Consider the following 25,550-nt stretch of genomic DNA (forward strand, 5'->3'; position numbering starts at 1 on the left):
TACAGGCAGGCTTTTTCACATGACAGGAAGAATCAATGGACTACCAGAGCGCTCAACAACGCCATGGTAGTTCATTGAGGACTACAAGATGACAGCTTCAAAGGCACTTGATACTTGAAGTTTTCACATTCACAGAACTCTGTGAATGAATAAACCTGTTTTTTTTTCCTTAAAGAGGGATTTCACTGTAAAAAAAAATATTAAAAGCCAGCAGCTACAAATACTGCAGCTGCTGACTTTTAATAAATAGACACTCACCTGTCCCTGGATCCAGCGATGTCGGCAGCCGAGGCCGAACGATCGCTCGGCTCTCGGCTGCTGCCGCCGCCACTCTAAGTGAGGGATTCAGGAAGTGAAGCATTGCGGCTTCACTTCCCGGTTCCCTACTGCGCATGCGTGAGTTGCGCAGCATACTAGGAATGGTCCGCGCTGTCTCTGGGACCCGTGTGTGTCCCAGCAGACAGCGCGGAGGGACAGGAAGAGGCATAGACTCCCGTGGGAGTCTATGCCCAGAAGTGGGTGCAAATACCTGTCTTAGACAGGTATCTGCACCTCCCTCCCCCCTGAAAGGTGGCAACTCTGACACCGGAGGGGTGGAGGGTTCCGATCAGCGGAAGTTCCAATTTAGGGTGGAACCCTGCTTTAACTGCGTCCGGACCCCCCACCGCACATTTACCATGGCAGGGTGGCCCCAGCTGCACGAAACAAAGTACCTGTATGTTGCTTCCGCTTCGGGGATTGGGGCGCGCTGCCAGCGACCCACTCCCGCTGTGATTAGACACAATCAACTGGTCCAGCGGCCACAATGGCTGCCAAATCCTGCCGATCATTCACTGGAGAGGCAGAACAGCAGTCTGCCTATGTAAACAAGAGAGAGATTTTGTGTTTGTGTTCCTCCAATCAGTCCATCCCCCACACAGTTAGAATTCACTCCCTAGGAGCACTTTGACCGCCCCTGGTATCAACCTGTTCCTTGCCAGTGTAATGTATACAGTGACAGTGCATTTTTTTAGCACTGATCAATATATTAGTGTCACTGGCCCCCAAAAGTGTCACTTAGTGTCAAATTTTTCCGTCGCAATGTCGCTGTCCCGAAAAAAATTGCTGATCGCCACCATTACTAGTAAAAAATATAAATGCCATAAATCTATCCCATAGTTTGTAGATGCGATAACTTTTGCGCAAACCAATCAATATATGCTTATTGTGATTTTTTTACCAAACATATGTAGCAGACTACATATTGGCCTCAACCGATGAAGAAATTAGATTTATTTTTTATTTTTATTGGATGTATCTTATAACAGAAAGTAAAAAAAAGTATTTTTTTTTTCAAAATTGTCGGTATTTTTTTGTTTATAGCCCAAAAAAGAAAATCAGCAGAGGTGATCAGATACCACCAAAAGAAATCTCTGTTTGTGGTAAAATAAGGACATCAATTTTGTTTGGATACAGCGTCACATGACCGCGCAATTGTCAGTTAAATTGATGTAGTGCTCTATGGCCTAGTCATTATAGGGGTGAAACCTTCCGGGGCTGAAGTGATTAAGGTTGCCATTAATTCTTAATAGTACCCTACACATTGGCAAACGTGGGGTGTTCTTGGTGCAGTGCAATTAAAAAAAATGGATCAGGGGCTTCTTTCCCTGCAGATAGGGCAACCTATTGAAATGCATGGGATGTGCTACGTGCTACACACAGCCAAACAGACGTAAATGCAGTAAAGCTGTTTTTACCACCCCCAACAGCTCCCCCTTTAGCTGCAAAGGCAGCAGCTGTATAAATGATGTGGGCAAGGCTGGAAATATACCTCCAGGTGAATGGGGCTACACTGCAACCACCTCGCAACTGTGTGCATTGCATGTGGTTGCGTTGTGGTGATGCTGCATTTAAGGGGTTAAAACCGGTGGTAAGAAGGCAACATATTACCTCTTTACCGCCTCTCAAATGCCTCTGAAAGGCAATCTGAACATGGATTGCTGTTCAGAGGAGTGACAGTCCTGGCTGCTATTATGAAAAAGCCGTAAAAAAGCAGTACAGGAAGGGGGATCAGGATTAAAAGTAACACAAACACACACATGTAAACACACACACATACAAACACGTGCATATATGCATAAAAACACATGTACACAAATAGGGATGAGCTTCGTGTTCGATTCGAACATACATTCGACTCGAACATCGGCTGTTCGTCCGTTCGGTGAAGTCCGAACATTTTGGTCCGTTCGCGCCAAATTCGTGTGGCGCTCACGCCCCACAATGCACTGCGATGGCGCAGTGCATTGCTGGCTCATGATTGGCCAAGCATGCACTGTGACCCCGCATGCTTGGCCAATCGCAGCGCCAGCAGCGAGGAGAGCCATGATTGGCCACAGGCAGGATGCCTGTGGCCAATCATAGCTCAGGCTGTGTAGTGCACGCCCCACACTATATAAGGCCGCCAGCGTGGCGGCCTTGTGTAGTATGTTGGCGTCTGAAGCAGTGGGTGTTCTGTGTACCTTCAACACAGTACACACCGATCGTTTTCGGCCGATTTTCGATCTTGCTGTTGTGTAGTGGTTATTGTCTGCGTGCCCTGACCGCAGTATACACCGCTATATTCACCTCACCTATATTGCTAGCGATATATCTATCTTTTATAATAGAGCTTGCAGTCAGTAGTGTTAGGAGATAGTGCGTGTTGTCTGCGTGCGCTGTACCCAGTACATACCGCTATATCCACCTACATAGCTCTTCTCTATTTGAGCCCACTTGCCATCTGCAGGAGTTATTGGAAGTTGTGTGTGCCTCCAGCACAGCACAGTATACATCTGTATATACCCCTTTATCTCTGGTGTTCTATAATAAAGGCATCTGCAGGAGTTAGTGGGTGTTCTGTGTACCTTCAACACAGTACACACCGATCGTTTTCGGACGATTTTCGATCTTGCTGTTGTGTAGAGGTTATTGTCTGTGTGCCCTGACCGCAGTATACACCACTATATTCACCTCACCTATATAGCTAGCGATCTATCTTTTATAATAGAGCTTGCAGTCAGTAGTGTTAGGAGATAGTGCGTGCTGTCTGCGTGCTCTGTACCCAGTACATACCGCTATATCCACCTACATAGCTCTTCTCTATTTGAGCCCACTTGCCATCTGCAGGAGTTATTGGAAGTTGTGTGTGCCTCCAGCACAGCACAGTATACATCTGTATATACCCCTTTATCTCTGGTGTTCTATAATAAAGGCATCTGCAGGAGTTAGTGGGTGTTGTGTGCCTCTAGCACAATATACACTACCCAACTGCTTTTTTACCCAACTCCCTTCAGGCCATTACCATGTCTGGAAGGCCAGCAAGGAGAGGCAGACAGGCGCGAGCCGATAAAAGAGGGCAAGCAGGCTCTGTGTCTAGAGACAACAGTGCTGGTCGTGGACGCGATGCATTGTCATCAGCACGTGGCCATGGGACACGCTTGTCCTTCTTTTCGGCAGCTGGACATGTTGAGCCGCAACATGCCAATGACTTGGTAGAGTGGATGACCAAGCCCTCTTCATCCTCCTCATCCTCTCTCACCCAGGCTCAGGGTACTAGCAAAGCAGCTGCCAACGCATCGTCTTCCCTCCTCTCAATGTCATCATCAGTGACTCCTTCCCTAGACCCACCACGTCCTCCTGAGGAGTCTCCTGAACTCTTTGAGCACAGTGTTGGGTACATGCTCCAGGAGGATGCCCAGTGTTTTGTGGGCTCTGATGATGACACTCAGCTAGAGAAAGGCAGTAGCGTGAGCGCAGAGAGAGGGGATGCTCAAGAAGGACAGCAATCTGGCAGTCATGTTCCACAAGCTGCAGCATACTGCCAGGTTTGCTACAGCGATGAAGAGGGAGGGGATGATTAGGGCACTGACTCCACGTGGGTGCCTGGAAGGAGAGAGGAGGAGGAGGCACATGTCCAACGAGGCAGGATGCCCTCCGGGGGCCAGCTTAGGGGCAGCACACCGACTGAATCACACCGCAGAGCTCCGCCTGTGCAGAGCGCTGCCTCTGCGCGTTATTCTAAAAGTTCTTTGGTGTGGGCCTTTTTTGAGACGAGTGCATCAGATCGCACCGCTGCTATTTGCAACATATGTCTCAAGCGTATCTCACGTGGCCAAAACATCAGCCGCTTGGGCACCACATGCTTGACCAGACATATGTTGACCTGCCATGCAGCTCGTTGGCAAGCGTACCTCAAAGACCCACACCAAAGAACAAAGCGGACCTCTCCTTGCTCCTTATCAGCTGGCATCTCCAACCCCACTAGACCTTCAGTCCTCTCTGAAACCTGCTCTGAGAGGAATGAAGGTGTAGAATTAGGTGTGTCACAGCCAAGTGCTTCCGGGAACTCTGCTAGCGGTACACCCACGTCCGATTATAGCAGGCAAATGTCCCTGCCCCAGCTGCTGGACCGGCGAAAGAAGTTCACTCCCAGCCATCCACATGCCCAGCGGTTGAATGCTAGCTTGGCTAAATTGCTAGCACTTCAACTGCTGCCTTTTCAGTTGGTAGACTCGGCCCCCTTCCGTGAGTTTGTACAATGTGCGGTTCCTCAGTGGCAGGTCCCCAAACGCCACTTTTTCTCACGGAAGGCGATTCCGGCTCTCTACCGGCATGTGGAAGGCAATGTCCTTGCCTCGCTGGACAGGGCGGTCAGCGGTAAGGTGCATATTACCGCTGACTCATGGTCCAGCAGGCATGGACAGGGACGTTACCTGTCTTTCACGGCCCATTGGGTCACTCTTCTGGCAGCTGGGAAGGATGCAGGACAAGGTGCAGTAGTGTTGGAGGTTGTTCCGCCACCACGCCTCCAAAATGCTACTATTGGTTGTGACACACCTCGCTCCTCTTCTTCTTCCTCCATGGCCTCTTCCAGTTCTCTGTCCTCAGAACCAGCGGTGCTCCGTAGGCGTTCCAGGGGCTACGCAAGTACGCAGGCAAAACGATGCCATGCCGTGCTTGCGCTGGTTTGTTTGGGGGACAGGAGCCACACTGGGGCGGATGTTTTGTCAGCTCTGCAGGGGCAGGCCGAGAGGTGGTTGACGCCACGCCAGCTTAAGCCAGGAATGGTGGTTTGCGACAATGGCACCAAACTCCTCTCCGCCCTCCGACAGGGACAACTGACCCATGTGCCCTGTGTAGCTCACGTCCTTAACCTGGTGGTGCAGCGGTTCTTGGGCAGGTACCCCGGCTTACAGGATGTCCTGAAGCAGGCCAGGAAAGTCTATGTGCATTTCCGCCGATCATTTAATGCCTGTGCTCGGCTGGCTGAGCTCCAAAAGGAGTTGAACCTGCCCAAGAACCGCCTTATATGTGACATGCCCACCAGATGGAACTCAACGTTGGCCATGCTGCAGCGGCTGCACACGCAGCAGAGGGCCATCAATGAGTACCTGTGCGACTACGGCACCAGGACAGGGTCAGGGGAGCTCGGTTTTTTCTCACCACGCCAGTGGGGCATGATCAGGGATGCATGCACTGTCCTGTCACCGTTTGAGGAGGCCACAAGGATGGTGAGCAGTGACAGTGCATGCATCAGTGACACTGTACCTCTTGTCCACCTCTTGGAGCATACGCTGCGTGGAATAATGGACAGGGCACTTGAGGCAGAACAGAGGCAGGAAGAGGAGGACTTCCTTGCCTCTTAAGGCCCCCTTTATCCAGACAGTGTTCCTGCTGTGCCACCCATCACACAGGAAGAGGATGAGGAGGAGGAAGAGGAGGAGGAGGATGATTGTGTCAGCATGGAGGTGGAGGCTGGCACTCAGCATCAGCAGCAGCAGTCTTGTAGGGATGATTTACAGTCCCAAGAAACACGTGGACTTGTACGTGGCTGGGAGGAGGTAGCTGCGGATCATGTTGTCCTTAGTGACCCAGAGGACTCCGGACCGAATGCCTCAGCTAACCTACGCTGCATGGCCTCCCTGATCCTGCAAAGCCTGCGGAAGGATCCTCGTATTCTTCGGATCAAGGAGAGGAACCATTACTGTCTGGCCACTCTCCTTGATCCACGGTACAAGGGTAAGGTTACCGACCTTATCTTGCCATCGCAGAGGGAGCAGAGGATGAGACATCTCCGGGAGGCCTTGCAGAAAGGTCTGTGCAACGCGTTCCCAGAGACTGGGAGGTTACAAACTCCTGGTCCTGGACAACGTGTTGCTGAGGCATCGGTCAGAAGGAGCGGTGGAGAAGGTGGCCGTCTGACTGATGCTTTCAGACAATTTTTTAGTCCGCAGCCCCAAGGTATGATCGGTTCCAGCACCCATCACCAGCGTCTGATTTACATGGTGCAGGAATACCTAGGGGCAAGGTCAGACTTGGACACCTTTCCCACCGAAAATCCTCTGGCTTACTGGGTCTTGAGGATGGATCACTGGCCAGAGCTTGCACAGTATGCAATTGAGCTACTGGCCTGTCCTGCATCCAGCGTTCTTTCGGAACGCACCTTCAGTGCTGCTGGTGGCTTTGTTACCGATCACAGGGTGCGCCTGTCCACTGAATCAGTTGATCGACTGACCTTCATCAAGATTAATCAGTCTTGGATCACCCACAGCTACCAAGCACCTGAAGCTGATGTAACAGAATAATTTTTTTTGAAATATCACATCCCTTCAAGACTGCCTATGCTGATGCTGAGTGACTGTCCTGTTACGTTGATTGTCTATCCTCTTCCTCCTCCGCTGATATGTTGGAAGAACATTTCTGGTTCTGGTTGATGCCATCAGCCCAATTTTTCTGCCCCTGTTTAACAGGGGCGTTTAAGTACAATTTTTGATGCAATGCTTTGCAGCAGAGCTAATTCCTGCAATCAAACAAGAGTATATGGGAGAGGTTGCAGTGTGGTGGCACCAGCACCAGTGCCTAAGGCCCAATTTTTCTGCCCCTGTTTAACAGGGGCGTTTAATTACAATTTTTGATGCAATGCTTTGCAGCAGGGCTAATTCCTGCAATAAAACTAGAGTATATGGCAAAGGTTGCAGTGTGGTGGCACCAGCACCAGTGCCTAAGGCCCAATTTTTCTGCCCCTGTTTAACAGGGGCGTTTAATTACAATTTTTGATGCAATGCTTTGCAGCAGGGCTAATTCCTGCAATAAAACTAGAGTATATGGCAGAGGTTGCAGTGTGGTGGCACCAGTGCCTAAGGCCCAATTTTTCTGCCCCTGTTTAACAGGGGCGTTTAAGTACAATTTTTGATGCAATGCTTTGCAGCAGGGCTAATTCCTGCAATACAACTAGAGTATATGGCAGAGGTTGCAGTGTGGTGGCACCAGCACCAGTACCTAAGGCCCAATTTTTCTGCCCCTGTTTAACAGGGACATGTAATTACAATTCTTGATATAATATTTCACAGGAGGGCCCCTTCCTGTGCCCACCCAGAGTAAGGCCTCGTACACACGCGCGGACTGTTTGCCCAACCTTGTTCGTCAAACAGTTTCGGCAAACAGTCCGCTCAAAATTTGCATGAGCGGACTTGCCCACACACGAGCGGACTGTTTCAGCGAACTGTTTGCCAAACAGTTCGCTCAACTTTTGAAATGAACGGACTCGCCCACGTAAGGAGGAGGCAAATCCGCCCATTTCGAGCGCGTGTACAGGTAGGCGGGGCCCGCGAAGGAGACGTCGCGGGCTCCGCCGCCTGGAATGGGCTTAAAGGGGAACCCCAACGCCGAAAAAAATCGGCGTGGGGGTTCCCCCAAAGTCCACACCAGACCCTTGTCCGAGCACGCTACCCGGCCGGCCAGGAAAGGGGGGCGAGCGAGCGCGCCCCCCCTCCTGAGCCGTACCAGGCCGCGTGCCCTCAACATGGGGGGGTGCCTTGGGGAAGGGGGGGCCGCGCGGCCCCCCCACCCCAAAGCACCTTGTCCCCATGTTGATGAGGACAAGGGCCTCTTCCCGACAACCCTGGCCGTTGGTTGTCGGGGTCTGCGGGCGGGGGGCTTATCGGAATCCGGGAGCCCCCTTTAAGAAGGGGGCCCCCGGATACCGGCCCCCCACCCTATGTGAATGAGTATGGGGTACAATGTACCCCTACCCATTCACCTGTGAAATAAAGTACAAAAAATAACACAACACAGGGAAAAAATATTTTATTGCACAGCTCCGGGGGTCTTCCGTCTTCGGGGGTCTTCTCGCCGGACTCCTCCGCTATCTGTGTGTAGCTCTTTTACTAGCGGAGGAGTCCGGCTTTCTTCCTCCCCGCCGCCGGCCTCTTCTCCCGACTTCGGGGGTCTTGTCCCCCTCTTCGGTTCTTCTGCCGGGCCACCGCGCCTTCTTGTAGCTCTTTTGCAGGCGGTGGCCCGGTCTTCTGTCGCCGCTGCCTTCCGTTCTTCTGTCGCCGCCTTCGGTTCTTCTGCCGGGCCACCGCGCCTTCTTGTAGCTCTTTTACAGGCGGTGGCCCGGTCTTCTGTCGCCGCTGTCGTCGCCGCCGCCGCCGCCACCTTCCGTTCTTGTTCTTGTTCTTCTTCTTCTTCTTCTCCTGGAGATGTTGACTCGACGAGCTCTCCGGCCGGAATGCCAGAGCCGCGCTGTGCGGTCACTTATATAGTGACAATGGGGCGGTGTCACATGGTATGTGTCACATGGGTTGGTCACATGGGTTGATGACACATGGGGACTATGACATCGTAAGGGGGCGGGGTCACCATGTGACCAACCCATGTGACATATACCATGTGACACCGCCCCATTGTCACTATATAAGTGGCAGCGGAGCGTGTCCCTGGCATTCCGGCCGGAGAGCTCGTCGAGTCAACATCTCCAGGAGAAGAAGAAGAAGAAGAACAAGAAGAAGAACGGAAGGCGGCGGCGGCGGCGACGGCGGCGACGACAGCGGCGACAGAAGACCGGGCCACCGCCTGTAAAAGAGCTACAAGAAGGCGCGGTGGCCCGGCAGAAGAACCGAAGGCGGCGACAGAAGAACGGAAGGCAGCGGCGACAGAAGACCGGGCCACCGCCTGCAAAAGAGCTACAAGAAGGCACGGTGGCCCGGCAGAAGAACCGAAGAGGGGGACAAGACCCCCGAAGTCAGGAGAAGAGGCCGGCGGCGGGGAGGAAGAAAGCCGGACTCCTCCACTAGTAAAAGAGCTACACACAGATAGCGGAGGAGTCCGGCGAGAAGACCCCCGAAGACGGAAGACCCCCGGAGCTGTGCAATAAAATATTTTTTCCCTGTGTTGTGTTTTTTTTTGTACTTTATTTCACAGGTGAATGGGTAGGGGTACATTGTACCCCATACTCATTCACATAGGGTGGGGGGCCGGTATCCGGGGGCCCCCTTCTTAAAGGGGGCTCCCGGATTCCGATAAGCCCCCCGCCCGCAGACCCCGACAACCAACGGCCAAGGTTGTCGGGAAGAGGCCCTTGTCCTCATCAACATGGGGACAAGGTGCTTTGGGGTGGGGGGGCCGCGCGGCCCCCCTTCCCCAAGGCACCCCCCCATGTTGAGGGCACGCGGCCTGGTACGGCTCAGGAGGGGGGGCGCGCTCGCTCGCCCCCCTTTCCTGGCCGGCCGGGTAGCGTGCTCGGACAAGGGTCTGGTGTGGACTTTGGGGGAACCCCCACGCCGATTTTTTTCGGCGTTGGGGTTCCCCTTTAAGCCCATTCCAGGCGGCGGAGCCCGCGACGTCTCCTTCGCGGGCCCCGCCTACCTGTACACGCGCTCGAAATGGGCGGACTTTCCGAGCGGGAACAGTTTGCTCATTTCGAAAGTAGCCTACACACGGGCGGACTGTTCGCTCAAACACAGTTTCAGCGGACAGTTTTTCGGAATTTCCGAAAGACTTTGTCCGTCCAACTGTCCGCTGAAACTGTCCGCTGAAAGCCCACACACGGGCGGACTGTCCGCCCAAACACTGTTCAGCGGACAAGGTTGGGCGAACAGTCCGCCCGTGTGTACGCGGCCTAACGGTGAGGACTTATAGTGTTGTGGCACCAGCACCACAACCACCAAAGGTCAATTTTTCTACCACTGTTCAACAATGGCATGTAATTACAATTCTTGATATAATCGTTCACAGCAGGGCGCTCCAGCGCCCACCAAGAGTCACTTTGAGGGCTTACAATGTTGTGGCAAAACCAACACCTTGTTCCGCCATTTCTGCAGAGCATATAGGGCAGGCCCCTACTTTCAAACATCCAACTTACAAACATCTCCTACTTGCAAACGGAAGGAGACAACAGCAAGTGAGATGAAAAAAGATGGACGACAAAACAAATTATACAGGGGTGATAACCCTTCCCTATGTTTTCCAAAAAGCTTAAAAATAGTTTTTTTGACTGGAGCTACACTTTAAAAATGTACCAGTTGAAAATTACAAACAGATTCAACTTAACACAACAAACCTACACAGTCCCTGTCTTGTTTGCACCGCCTGTATACTGCTGTTCTGAGTATATAGGGCCTGGGGGCCACACGCATTTCCTTTTTTTAAATATGGGTACAGGGTTCCCCTTAATATGCGTACAAGACCCAAATAGGCTGGTAATGGGCAGGGAGGGCTACCCATGCCATTTTTCTCAATGATTTTCAACCATATTGCAGGAACCAGATATAACATTAAAACCGCAAGCAGTTTTAAATGGTGTTATTTCCGTTTAATGTCATTTTGTGCAGGGACTGTTCTAAACACGGGAAACACGTGGCACTTCACAGGCATCCTACAGACACCCCCCAGGCACCATATTTAAAGGAATATTTCACTTTTTTTTTTCACTTTAATCGTCATTAAAATCAGTGCTCCCGCCAAAACGGCCATTTTTAAAAACATTTTAGGCATTGACCCATGTCCCCTGGGGCAGGAGCCAGGTCCCCAAACCCTTTTTAGGACAGTATCTTGCATATTAGCCATTAAAATTAGCACTTTTAATTTCGAACGTTCGAGTCCCATAGACTTCAATGGGGTTCTAACGTTCGTACGAATTTGGGATCCGTTCGAAAGTTCTGGTGCGAACCGAACCGGGGGGTGTTCGGCTCATCCCTACCCAATGCATAATGATTTCAGTAGCCACATCAGATGACATCTTTAGGATCATAAAAGAAGGCAGTTATAATATAACCAGGATAAATCACAGCTTTGCTAACCTTGCTACACCTTGCCATTTTGGATTACATTAGTTACAACATAAAGAGGCTAGTTGAAGATATCTGCTTTTCAAGGAATACGCTTTCTCACCCTTTTTATCATTTTCTCCCCTCATCTGCTCTAATTGCATTGAACTGCTAAAGGGAGCCAGCCTATTGAATATAATATTGTTTATACTATTTATCCACATTGTGCATGAGTTCTGGAGGCAGAAGGGAGAGATCTGACACATAAAATATAGGGGGTTATCTTCTAAAGGACAATCCTCTTTGCACTTGAAAGTGCACTTGGAAGTAAAGTCGCTGTAGATCCGAGGGGGACATGCAAGGAAAATAAAAAACAGCATTTTAGCTTGCACATGATTGGATGATAAAATTAGCAGAGCTTCCACTCATTTCAGATCTACCCCTCAGATTTAGAGCAACTGCACTTCCAAGTGCACTTGTAGTGCAAAGTGGATTTGCCTTTCGTAAATGATCCCCTTAGTGTCAGGTGTCTACTCTCCTGTTAACCCTTTCACATAGGTTTCTATGTTTGAGTTAATATTTGTGTACATTCACAACTAAGAGGACTTTACACCACTTTGCTACAATGTAAAGTAGTGAGTGTACAGGTTTTATAACAGTGTAAATTTGCTCAAAATAACCCAACACACAGTCATTAATGTCTAAAACCACTGGTAACAAAAGTGAGTACACCCCCAAGTGAAAATGTGCAAATTGGGTCCAATTAGCCATTTTGTCCTCCCTGGTGTCATGTGACTCGTTAGTGTTACAAGGTATCAGTGTGAATGGGGAGCAGGTGTGTTAAATATGGTGTTATCACTCTCTGATCACTGGAAGTTGAACATATCACCTCATGGCAAAGAACTCTCTTAGGATCTGAAAAAAATAATTGTTGCTCTATATAAGATAGCCTAGGCTATAAGAAGATTGTCAAGACCCTGAAACTGAGCTGTAGCACGGTGGCCAAGACCATACAGCCGTTTACCAGGGCAGATTCCGCTCATAACAGGCCTCCCAATGGTCAACCAAAGAAGTTGAGTGCACATGCTTAGCATCATATCCAGAGGTTGTCTTTTGAAAATAGACATATGAGTGCTGCCAGCATTGCTGCAGAGGGTGAAGGGGTGGGGTGTCAGCCTGTCAGTGCTCACACCATACGCTGCACACTGCATCAAATTGGTCTGCATGGCTGATGTCCCAGAAGGAAGCCTCTTCTAAAGATGATGCACAAGAAAACCTGCAGTTTGCTGAAGACAAATAGACTAAAGACATGGATTAGTGGAACTATGTCCTGTGGTCTGATGAGACCAAGATAAACTTATTTGGTTCAGATGGTGTCAAGCGTGTGTGGCGGCAACCAGATGATGAGTACAAAGACAAGTGTTTCTTGCCTACAGTCAAGCATGGTGGTGGGAGTGTCATGTTCTGGGGCTGCATGAGTGCGGCCGGCACTGGGGAGCTACAGTTCATTGAGGAAACCATGAATGCCAACATGTACTGTGACATACTGAAGCAGTGCACGATCCTCTCCCTTCAGAGACAGGGCCACAGGGCAGTATTCCAACTTGCTAACGACCCCAAACACACCTCCAAGACAACCACCGCCTTACTAAGAAGCTGAGGGTAAAGGTGATGGAAGGTTGAGGAGTGCAAGGTCTCTTATATCCAGTAGCTCCACAATGTCATCATGGAGGAGTGGAAGAGGACTCCATTGGCAACCTGTGAAGCTTTGGTGAACTCTATGCCCAAGAGGGTTAAGGTAGTGCTGGAAAATAATTTTGGCCACACAAAATATTGAGACTTTGGGCCCAATTTGGACATTTTCACTTAAGGGTGTACTCACTTTTGTTGCCAGCAGTTTAGACATTAATGGCTGTGTGTTGAGTTATTTTAAGGGGACAGCAAATTTACATTGTTATACAAGCTGTACACTCACTACTTTACATTATAGCAAAGTGTCATTTCTTCAGTGTTGTCACATGAAAAGATATAATAAAAATTTTACAAAAACGTGAGGGGTGTATATATCGTGAGATACTGTATATATAATCCTGTGTTTTGATAATACAGTAAACATATTTGAACTGTTTCCTTAAAGAGATTGTAAGGGTAATTTTTTTTTACAAAATAACAAACATGTTATACGTACCTCTACTGTGCAGTTCGTTTTGCACAGAGTTGCCCGGAATCTGCTCTTCTGGGGTCACCCAGCAGCTCTCGCGGCTCCTCCCCACATCTGATAACTACCTCGGAGAAGCTCTTCCCCGATGGGGTTACCTCGCGGGAGCACTCCCGAGTCCAGCATTTGCATCTATAGACTCAGAATGCCGGACTCAGCCCCGCCCCACGGCACCCGCATCATTGGATTTGATTGACAGCAGTGGGAGCCAATGGCTGTTCTGCTATCAATCTATCCAATCAAGAGCCAGGAGCCCATGGAGAAGGAGCCAGCGCGTCCCTGCTGACTGAATGAAGGGGTTCAGGTAAGTAAAATGGGGGGGGGGGGGGGCTAGGGGATCGGTGACTGCCAGGTGTTTTTTCACCTTAATGCGAAGGATACATTAAGGTGAAAAAATATGTACCTTTACAACCCCTTTAATACTGTGTGAGTCTCTATTTACTAGCACAGCTGGAGACATGATGGAACCCAGGGTGTCAGAGGTAAGGGAGAATTTGCAGAGTCAAGGTAATCAGTGGGTTATAGAGTCTATTAGCAGCCCTCTTGGGGGTACCGCTACGATTCTTATAGACACACTCCTAAACCTTGTGGACAGACTTCCAAAAAGAGTTAAGCTGTTATAGCTGCAAAGGGTGGGCCAACTAAATATTGAACCCTAAAGACTAAGAATGGGATGCCATTAAAGTTAATGTGTGTGAAAAGGCAGGCATCCCAAAACTGGTAATATAGCGTGTATATAAGTATTGGAGCCATATTCCAGTGTACCCTCACTGTCTTTTTATACAGAGCCAGTTATCATCCCATTTTTTTTATAGTATTTTTGTTTTGGTAAGATCATATCTTTTTGCTACTTGCCTAATATATCTTAATATTTACAGGAGACCCTTATGGTCTCCCTTAAGCCTGGAATCTGGACCCTAATGCCACGTACGCACGATCAGAATTGTCGTCGGAAAAAGCTCTGATGGTTTTCCTGACGGAATTCCGCTCAAACTGTCTTGCCTACACATGGTCACACCAAATTCCGACCAGCAAGAACGCGATGACGTACAACACGTACGACAAGTCTAGAAAAAGGAAGTTCAATACCTAGTAGCCAATAGCTTCCATCTTGTAGTTGAATCTGAGCATGCGTGAGTTTTTGCTTGTTGGAATTGCATTCACACGATCGGAATTTCCGATAAAAAGGTTTTCCACCAGGAAAATTGAGAACATGCTATCAAATTTTTGCTGGCGGGAATTCAGCCAGCTAAATTCCGATGGAGCATACACACGGTTGCATTTTCCAATGAAAAGCTCTCATCGGTCTTTTGCTGGCCCAAATTCTGATCGAGTGTATGGGCATTATGTTCTATCTGTGTGTGTGTGTTTTTTTTTCACATCTCCGTGAGTATCATTATTTCATATAGATAATCTATGTATATATAACACAATTAGTAATTGTGTCCTTGATCTTTGCGTGTCTCTTGACCATTATCCCCCTTTTAGAATACACAGTGCACTTTTTATGTATTAGATGTATATACAGTAGATATATGAACTTTGTTCACTGTGTAATACACTGTTCAGACCTCAGAACACGCGGGATATGCACAGCGGCGTGTCCCTCCACGGACTCCCTCACCCATCCTGTGTACAGTAGTGTGGGAGGAGCTGCAGTGCAGAGGGCTGGAGGGGCGGTGTACCGATCTGAGCCGAGAGCCAGGGGAAACGTTTCGGGGAGGGAGGGACACAGATCAGTGGGGGGTGCAGATCGTGCGATGCCGCTGCCCATAGGTGTCACCCAGATGCGGCGCACACCCCCCGCCCCTTCATAAGAACACCACTGCCTCCGCCCACCCCCCTCCTTCCCTGCTGAATTGACCGGGGCGAAAAAAAGTACCCGTGCCCATGCAGCAGTCAAAGCAGACTGGGGACAGCAGTATGGACTGTCCCCCCCTCTGCCTCAGCTCACAGCACCTTACATCCAACTGTCACTCAGCCACAGACAGAGCGGCCGTACTCCATTCAGCCAATCAGGCTGCTCCGTCTGTCTGTGGCTAAGTGACAGGCACAGCCAGGCGATCGCCCTGCACTCGCGGGTATCCGGGAGCCCGCAGCCAAATACGGGAGGCTCCTGCGGTTTGCGGGAGACTTGAGATGTCTGCTTTATATGGGCCATGGCCTCTATCATCACAGTGATGTTCTATTGTAATGTTATTAGGAGTATTTTTTATTTAAAGTGACAGTTTGAGTGACTTCACTTAACCACTTCTGGATCGCTGCATGCCGATGTACGTCCCTACTTTGGGGACGGATATAGTTGTTACATAGTTGCCAACATTGTAAAAAAAAAAATCGGGACACTTTTTTGGTAGTAGGCAGAGTTGTGTCATAATTAGGGGGAGGGGCACGCGGTTATAGGCGTGGCATAGGAAAAGGATAAAATGTGGCGCGCTGCGCCAGCGGTGGCAGACTATGGGCGTGGTTTACGTAAAATAGTGGGCATGTCTTACATGGGGCGTGGCTCAAAGGGGTGTGGTTAGCGTCTGAGATGAATGCGGGATGGAGAGGGAAAGGGGGGAGGGATGGAGAGGGAAAGGGGGGAGGGATGGAGAGACAGCAGCCCCCGATCCTACACCACAATAGCAATGTGTGTTTTCCAGAGTTTGACAATCAGCAGATAAAGATACTCCAAATACCTGGTGTTAGCACTTCAATCATTCAGCGCCATGATTGTTATGGTGTCAGGATGATTGAAGCGCATTATTTCTATTATTACATTGTAATATGAACTGAAATCATTCAACTCACCATAATGCAGAATCAGTGGGAGCCCTGAGCGCGTCACTAGCCACGTTGCCTGCCACCAGATGCCATCAGGTGCCCCATCAGAGCAGCCTTCCTCACATCTGGTGTTCATCAGCGGAGCCCCTCCTAACATCTGGTGCCCCTCTGACATCCAGACTCTGACTGTGCCCCTCTGACATCCAGACTCACTGGTGCCCCCTCTGACATCCACAGACTGGGCCCCTCTGACATCCACAGACTGGGCCCCTCTGACATCCACAGACTGGGCCCCTCTGACATCCACAGACTGGGCCCCTCTGACATCCACAGACTGGGCCCCTCTGACATCCACAGACTGGCCTCCTCTGACATCCACAGACTGGCCTCCTCTGACATCCCATCCACAGACTGGCCCTCTCTGACATCCCATCCACAGACTGGCCCTCTCTGACATCCCATCCACAGACTGGCCCTCTCTGACATCCCATCCACAGACTGACATCCCATCCACAGACTGGCCTCCTCTGACATCTCATCCACAGACTGGCCCCCTCTGACATCCTATCCACAGACTGGCCCCCTCTGACATCCCATCCACAGACTGGCCCCCTCGGACATCCCATCCCATCCACGGACTGGCCCCCTCTGACATGACATCTCATCCACGGACTGGCCCCCTCTGACATGACATCCCATCCACAGACTGGCCCCCTCTGACATGACATTCCATCCACAGACTGGCCCCCACTGACATGACATCCCATCCACAGACTAGCCTCCCTCTGACATGACATCCCATCCACAGACTGGCCCCCCTCTGACATGACATCCCATCCACAGACTGCCCCCCCTCTGACATGACATCCCATCCATAGACTGCTGCCCCCTCTGACATGACATCCCATCCGCAGACTGGCCCCCTCTCACATCCCATCCACAGACTGCTGCCCCCCTCTGACATGACATCCCATCCGCAGACTGGCCCCCTCTGACATGACATCCCATCCAAGGACTGGCCCCCTCTGACATGACATCCCATCCACAGACTGGCCCCCTCTGACATCCCATCCACAGACTGCCCTCCTCTGACATGACATCTCATCCACGGACTGGCCCCCTCTGACATGACATCCCATCCACAGACTGGCCCCCTCTGACATGACATCCCATCCACAGACTAGCCCCCCTCTGACATGACATCCCATCCACGGACTGGCCCCCTCTGACATGACATCCCATCCACAGACTGCCCCCCTCTGACATCCCATCCCATCCACAGACTGCCCCCCTTCTGACATGACATCCCATCCACAGACTGCCCCCCCTCTGACATGATATCCCATCCACAGACTGGCCCCCTCTGACATCCCATCCACAGACTGGTCCCCTCTGACATCCCATCCACAGACTGCCCCTCTCTGACATGACATCTCATCCACGGACTGGCCCCCTCTGACATGACATCCCATCCACAGACTAGCTCCCTCTGACATGACATCCCATCCACAGACTGGCCCCCTCTGACATGACATCCCATCCACAGACTGGCCCCCCTCTGACATGACATCCCATCCACAGACTGCCCCCCCCTGACTTGACATCCCATCCACAGACTGCCCCCTCTGCCATCCCATTCGCAGACTGGCCCCTGTAGTGTCACAGTTTGATGCCTATCACAGGATGGTGCGGAAGTGACGTTGTTGCGTACTGCGCATGCGCGATGCGTTCCAAACGCTCGCGCCGTGCGTTCCAACATAGTTTCGGCAATACAGTTCAGCGAAACCATCACATAATGTTACGGAAGTGATGTTACACACAACACAAACACGGGCCACGTTGTTGCGTACTGCGCATGCGCGATGCGTTCCAAACACTTGCGCCGTGCGTTCCAACATAGTTTCGGCAATACAGTTCAGCGAAACCATCACATAATGTTACGGAAGTGAAGTTACACACAACACAAACACTGGGCCGTTCGTTACAACACTAATACTTCCCTTGTTACCTAGTAGGTTTTGCATTGCTGGGACTTGTAGTGCCTATCCTGAGCTACATGCTTCAATGTTCAGAGTCCTCTTCCCTATCCCCATGCTTCAATGTTCAGTGTCCTCATCCTTATCCCCGAGCTTCAATGTTCAGTGTCCTCATCCCTATCCCCGAGCTTCAATGTTCAGTGTCCATCCTTATCCCTGTGCTTCAATGTTCAGTGTCCTCATCCCTATCCGCAAGCTTCAATGTTCAGTGTCCTCATCCTTATCCCCATGCTTCGATGTTCAGTGTCCTCATCGAAGCAGGGGGATAAGGATGAGGACACTGAACATTGAAGCTCGCGGATAGGGATGAGGACACTGAACATTGAAGCTTGCGGATAGGGATGAGGACACTGAACATTGAAGCACAGGGATAAGGATGGACACTGAACATTGAAGCTCGGGGATAGGGATGAGGACACTGAACATTGAAGCAGGGGGATAAGGATGAGGACACTGAACATTGAAGCATGGGGATAGGGATGAGGACTCTGAACATTGAAGCATGTAGCTCAGGATAGGCACTACAAGTCCCAGCAATGCAAAACCTACTAGGTAACAAGGGAAGTATTAGTGTTGTAACGAACGGCCCAGTGTTTGTGTTGTGTGTAACTTCACTTCCGTAACATTATGTGATGGTTTCGCTGAACTGTATTGCCGAAACTATGTTGGAACGCACGGCGCAAGTGTTTGGAACGCATCGCGCATGCGCAGTACGCAACAACGTGGCCCGTGTTTGTGTTGTGTGTAACATCACTTCCGTAACATTATGTGATGGTTTCGCTGAACTGTATTGCCGAAACTATGTTGGAACGCACGGCGCGAGCGTTTGGAACGCATCGCGCATGCGCAGTACGCAACAACGTCACTTCCGCACCATCCTGTGATAGGCATCAAACTGTGACACTACACCCCCGACATACCGTCCTTCATGTTGCCACGCCGCACGGAGATTAACTTTGAACTGTGTGGTTAGCGTCTGAGATGAATGCGGGATGGAGAGGGAAAGGGGGGAGGGATGGAGAGGGAAAGGGGGGAGGGATGGAGAGACAGCAGCCCCCGATCCTACACCACAATAGCAATGTGTGTTTTCCAGAGTTTGACAATCAGCAGATAAAGATACTCCAAATACCTGGTGTTAGCGCTTCAATCATTCAGCGCCATGATTGTTATGGTGTCAGGATGATTGAAGCGCATTATTTCTATTATTACATTGTAATATGAAATGAAATCATTCAACTCACCAGAATCAGTGGGAGCCCTGAGCGCGTCACTAGCCACGTTGCCTGCCACCAGATGCCATCAGGTGCCCCATCAGAGCAGCCTTCCTCACATCTGGTGTTCATCAGCGGAGCCCCTCCTAACATCTGGTGCCCCTCTGACATCCAGACTCTGACTGTGCCCCTCTGACATCCAGACTCACTGGCGCCCCCTCTGACATCCACAGACTGGGCCCCTCTGACATCCACAGACTGGGCCCCTCTGACATCCACAGACTGGGCCCCTCTGACATCCACAGACTGGGCCCCTCTGACATCCACAGACTGGGCCCCTCTGACATCCACAGACTGGCCTCCTCTGACATCCCATCCACAGACTGGCCCTCCCTGACATCCCATCCACAGACTGGCCCTCTCTGACATCCCATCCACAGACTGACATCCCATCCACAGACTGGCCCTCTCTGACATCCCATCCACAGACTGACATCCCATCCACAGACTGGCCTCCTCCTGACATCTCATCCACAGACTGGCCCCCTCTGACATCCTATCCACAGACTGGCCCCCTCTGACATCCCATCCACAGACTGGCCCCCTCGGACATCCCATCCCATCCACGGACTGGCCCCCTCTGACATGACATCTCATCCACGGACTGGCCCCCTCTGACATGATATTCCATCCACAGACTGGCCCCCACTGACATGACATCCCATCCACAGACTAGCCTCCCTCTGACATGACATCCCATCCACAGACTGGCCCCCCTCTGACATGACATCCCATCCACAGACTGCCCCCCCTCTGACATGACATCCCATCCATAGACTGCTGCCCCCCTCTGACATGACATCCCATCCGCAGACTGGCCCCCTCTGACATGACATCCCATCCACAGACTGCTGCCCCCCTCTGACATGACATCCCATCCGCAGACTGGCCCCCTCTGACATGACATCCCATCCAAGGACTGGCCCCCTCTGACATGACATCCCATCCACAGACTGTCCCCCTCTGACATCCCATCCACAGACTGCCCTCCTCTGACATGACATCTCATCCACGGACTGGCCCCCTCTGACATGACATCCCATCCACAGACTGGCCCCCTCTGACATGACATCCCATTCACAGACTAGCCCCCCTCTGACATGACATCCCATCCACGGACTGGCCCCCTCTGACATGACATCCCATCCACAGACTGGCCCCCTCTGACATCCCATCCACAGACTGCCCCCCTCTGACATCCCATCCCATCCACAGACTGCCCCCCTTCTGACATAACATCCCATCCACAGACTGCCCCCCCTCTGACATGACATCCCATCCACAGACTGGCCCCCTCTGACATCCCATCCACAGACTGGTCCCCTCTGACATCCCATCCACAGACTGCCCCCCTCTGACATGACATCTCATCCACGGACTGGCCCCCTCTGACATGACATCCCATCCACAGACTAGCTCCCTCTGACATGACATCCCATCCACAGACTGGCCCCCTCTGACATGACATCCCATCCACAGACTGGCCCCCCTCTGACATGACATCCCATCCACAGACTGCCCCCCCTCTGACTTGACATCCCATCCACAGACTGCCCCCTCTGCCATCCCATTCGCAGACTGGCCCCCGACATACGGTCCTTCACGTTGCCACGCCGCACGGAGATTAACTTTGAACTGTGGCGCCGCCCACTGCACATTACACACACACTGGCAGTGGGGGTGGGCGGCGCCACAGGTTCTCTATTGAAGACCAGCTTCTAGTCTTCTTAAAAACGGCGGCTGGCGGAGACATTGTCTCCGCCGCCCGCCGACCTCTAGCGGCCGGTGGCAAAAAAACAGCAAATTCAATTTCCCGGGACAAACCGAATTTACCGGGACATTTCCTGGGACAAAATTAATTTGGGACAAATGTATTAATCCCGGGAATGTCCCAGGAAATTCGAGACAGTTGGCAACTATGTTGGTACGGCAACATCTAGCCACCATAACCCTGGTATCCCTGTGTTCGGCCGGTGGTCTGGTACAAGATAAAAGGGGTCTCTGTGGCGGATTTGCTGCAAGATTACTTTTATCTATGGCGGGAGAGGGAACTCCCCCCTCCCACCATGATCCTGTGCCCTCCGCCGCTTACAGGAGCCGTTGGCAGCGGCAGAAGCGATCGCGCCTGTCCCCTAGCCTGACATGGAGACGAGTGAGAGGAAGATGGCCATCCCACCCATCTCCATGACACTGCAGGGAGCGGAGGGACATCATAACTTCACTTCCGCCCATAGCTCTTAAAGGGCCATTTTATTTTTTTAAATGACAAAATTATTATTTTTTTTATTGCATTTTAGTGTAAATATGAGATCTGAGGTATTTTGACCCCAGATTTCATATTTAAAGTGGTTCTGCACCTAAAAAAAAAATATTAAAAGCTAGCAGCTACTAATATTGCAGCTGCTGACTTTTAATAAATTGACACTTACCTGTCCCAGTGTCCAGCGATGTCGGCAGCAGATGACGAGCGATCGCTCGTCTCTCTGCTGCCCCCGCCGCCATCCTCTGTCTGGGATTCGGGAAGTGAAGCGTTGCGGCTTCACTGCCCGGTTCCCTACTGCGCATGCGCGAGTCGCGCTGTGCGTCTGTACTGGTCCCCGCTGTGTCCTGGGAACTGTGTGTTTCCCAGAACACAACGGGGGGGGGGGGGTCGGGGGCCGGACATCTGCGCGGGTATGTGGCGGTCTATCCTGGAAGTGGGTGCAGATACCTGGATTATCCAGGTAACTGCACCCCACTCCCCCCTGAAAGGTGCCGATTGTGGCACCGGAGGGGGGAGGGATCAGATTAGCGGAACTTCCCCTTTAGGGTGGAGAACCGCTTTAAGAGGCCCTGTCATGCTTTTTTTTCTATCACAAGGGATGTTTATATTCCTAGTAATAGGAATAAAAGTGACACTTTTTTTTTTTTTTTTTAAACAGTGTAAAAATAGAAAGTAAAAGGTAAAATAAATAAGAAAAAAAAATTGTTCAAACCACACATGTGAGGTATCGCCACGATCGGTAGAGCGAGAGCAATAATGCTAGCCCTAGAACTTCTCTGTAACGCAAAATAAAACCGGTAGAATTTTTTAAATGTCGCCTATGGAGAGTATTGCAACGACCGCCATTTCATTCTCTAGGATGTTAGAAAAAAAATTGATAATGTTTGGGGGTTCTAAGTAATTTTCTAGCAAATAAAAAGTGCTTTTAACTTGTAAACACCACATCTAAGGCCCTGTACACACGGTCGGACATTTCGACCAAAAAAAATCCATCAGATTTTTTCAGAAGGATTTTGGCCGAAACTAGTCTTGCATACACACGGTCACACAAAGTTGTAGGAAAATCCGATCGTTCTGAACGAGGTGACGTACAATGTGTATGATGGGACTACGTAGAGGCCAGTAGCCAATAGCTTTCATCCCCAAATTTATTCAGAGCATGCGTGGCACTTTGTGCATTGGAATTCTATACACTTGATCGGAAAAAGTCAGACCGGATTTTGTTGTTGGAAAATTTTAGGTCCTGCTCTCAAATTTTTTCCGTCGGAAGTTCCGATGGAAAAAGCCCGCTAGAGCCCACACGCGATCGGATTTCCCAACAACATAATCCGATCTGAATTGTCCCATCGGAATTTTCGACCGTGTGTACGGGGCATAAAAAGAGGCCCGGTCTTAAAGTGGTTAAATGATTTGCATTTCTAATATTCTTTTTCATTTTTGTCATTACTTTCTTTATTATGTTGATTGATTTATTGTATTGCTGCCCATCACAGAAGGTTCACACATACAGGGCCGTTTTTAAGGCAGGGTAGAAGGGGCAGCTGCCCTGGGCGCTGTCATTGTTGTGGGGCCCAAAGCAGCTGCCTCATACTTGCCAACTATCCAAGTTTAAATTTCCTTGTCTCTTGCTGTGTCCTGATATCTCAGTGTGAAGTGTTGCTACTAATGCTGCCCAGCTCTGCCCTATTGTTGTGTACAGATGACTCACCTGCAGACCCTGTGTTTACATGTAAATAACCAGCATTCATATGTAAATAGCTGCATAGATATGTAAATAAAGGCGGCATCCATATGTATAGCATGGCCCCTGGGGTGAGGAGATGATGTGCTGTAAACTCTAGCAATGAGTCAGTGAGCAGTATTACTGTACAGTAATCTCAAAAAGCAGAAATCATGTGCTGTAACCTGTAGCAACTAATCAGTGAGCTGTAATGTGTGCTGTAACCTCTAGCAACCAGTCAGTGAGCGGTAATGATACACTGTAACCTCTGGCAACCAATCGCAATAGCTGCCTGATCTGATTCAGTAAACAGATTTTGAGTCTAGCTGCTATTTATTGTATGTCTCAGAGCAGGTGGAGAGTAAAACTGCATGGGGGGTGGGGGCCCAAGAAAAGTTTTGCCCAGGGTCCAATCAATATTAAAGACGGCCCTGCCCACATAAGGTATATACAGTTTATTTACCATTTAGGGGAGCACTGTACCAATCTTTACACTAAAACAAAAAGACTGTTTAATACATTTTTAATATTCAAAGCAAACTCCCCCATCCATCCATCCATCCATCCATGTCTCTATCTATTTTCACATATATCACTTTGAAAAACACCCCCCCTAGCATTTCTGCCCCTCACCATCTTGAGCAAGGGCAATGATTCATGTAACATTTTCTTCCTGGATTCCATCTGCCTTTAGCTCAGGCCTGCATGCAGGAGTGTGTGCTTAGTTGAGAAAAACCCTCCTCCCCTCCCGAAGACTCCGACATTATTTGCCAAGGCAAGAAACCAGGAAGTAACTGAAGAAATGGTAAAAAAATACAAATTTTAAAACAAGTAAATATGGTATACTTTTCTATTTACTAAGACTAGCAGCATGAGGATTAAAAATAATGTTGATTGATTATGTTGATTAACTTAGACAAGTACACACTATAGATGGATGTGCTTTATTTATATTTCATATCTGAGGTTTACAATCACTTTACGTGGTCTATAAATCTCACCTTGCTAGCAGTGCAGATGGAGGAATCTATCACTGCTGACCATTGCATATAAACAAATCAGGCTTAAAGTGATGGTAAAGTCAGAAGATTTTTATTTTAATGCATTCTATGCATTAAGATAAAAATCCTTCTTTGTGCAGCAGCCCCCCTAATACTAACCTGAGCCCATCTCGATCCAGCGATGTGGCAGGAGAGTCCCGGCTGCCTGGGACTCTCCATCCTCATTGGCTGAGACAGCAGCGTGGCGCCATTGGCTCCCACTGCTGTCAATCAAAGTCAATGAGGAGATTGTGTGGGGCTGAATAGCGGCTCCTTGTCTGAATGGACACACAGAGCAGCAGCTCGGGTGCCCCCATAGAAAGCTGCTTGCTGTGGGGGCACTCAGCAGGAAGGAGGGGCCAGGAGAGCCTGTGGGGGACCAGAGAGGAGGAGGATGGGGCTGCTGTGTGCAAAACCATTCCACAGAGCAGGTAAGTATAACAAAAAATTGAGACTTTAGTATTACTTTAAATAGTTTTATTTTCATTAAAAAAAAAATCACAAAGCCGTGTTCTTTTCACACATTTTCCTGTTTCCCCACTTAAGAAAGTTGCATATCTTCATTCTTCCAGCAGTGGCAGTGAGAAGTCCTTCCATTATACTGAAGGGTATCCCATGAGCACCGTCCAGTTCTGTAATACTAAAGAAGAGCTTATTCACATCATGTCCATTGATCTGCATTTTGCTGCACACCTCCACACATGTATAATACAGCAGGACCCATCGGAAACTATTGTATTCTATGTTCACACCATACATGTGTGTTTTTGTGCACTAAACCAGGGCCGTCTTTAAAGCGGTCCTCCACCCTGAAGTGGAAGTTCCGCTCATCTGATCCCTCCCCCCCTCCGGTGCCACAATCGGCACCTTTCAGGGGTGAGGGGGGTGCAGTTACCTGGATAATCCAGGTATCTGCACCTACTTCCGGGACAGACCGCCGCAGATGCCCCCCTCCCCCCCCCCGTTGTGTTCTGGGAAACACACAGTTCCCAGGACACAGCGGGGACCAGCAGAGACACGCAGCGCGACTCGCGCATGCGCAGTAGGGAACCAGGCAGTGAAGCCACAATGCTTCACTTCCCGATTCCCTGACAGAGGATGGTGGCGGGGGCAGCAGAGAGACGAGCGATTGCTCGTCATCTACCGCTGACATCGCTGGACCCTGGGACA

The 25,550-nt window shown here is 50.2% G+C and overlaps 1 long non-coding RNA gene across 2 annotated transcripts in view; it reads left to right on the plus strand.

Annotated features, from left to right (window-relative positions):
* LOC143931383 (uncharacterized) overlaps window positions 1-25,550 on the plus strand; it is a 270,261-nt gene that overhangs the window by 161,854 nt on the left and 82,857 nt on the right. The window lies entirely within an intron of this gene.

Source organism: Lithobates pipiens, unplaced genomic scaffold, assembly GCF_037356315.1.
Source record: "Lithobates pipiens isolate NorthernLeopardFrog02 unplaced genomic scaffold, aLitPip1_a1.2 Scaffold_10, whole genome shotgun sequence".
Classification (NCBI taxonomy): domain Eukaryota; kingdom Metazoa; phylum Chordata; class Amphibia; order Anura; family Ranidae; genus Lithobates; species Lithobates pipiens.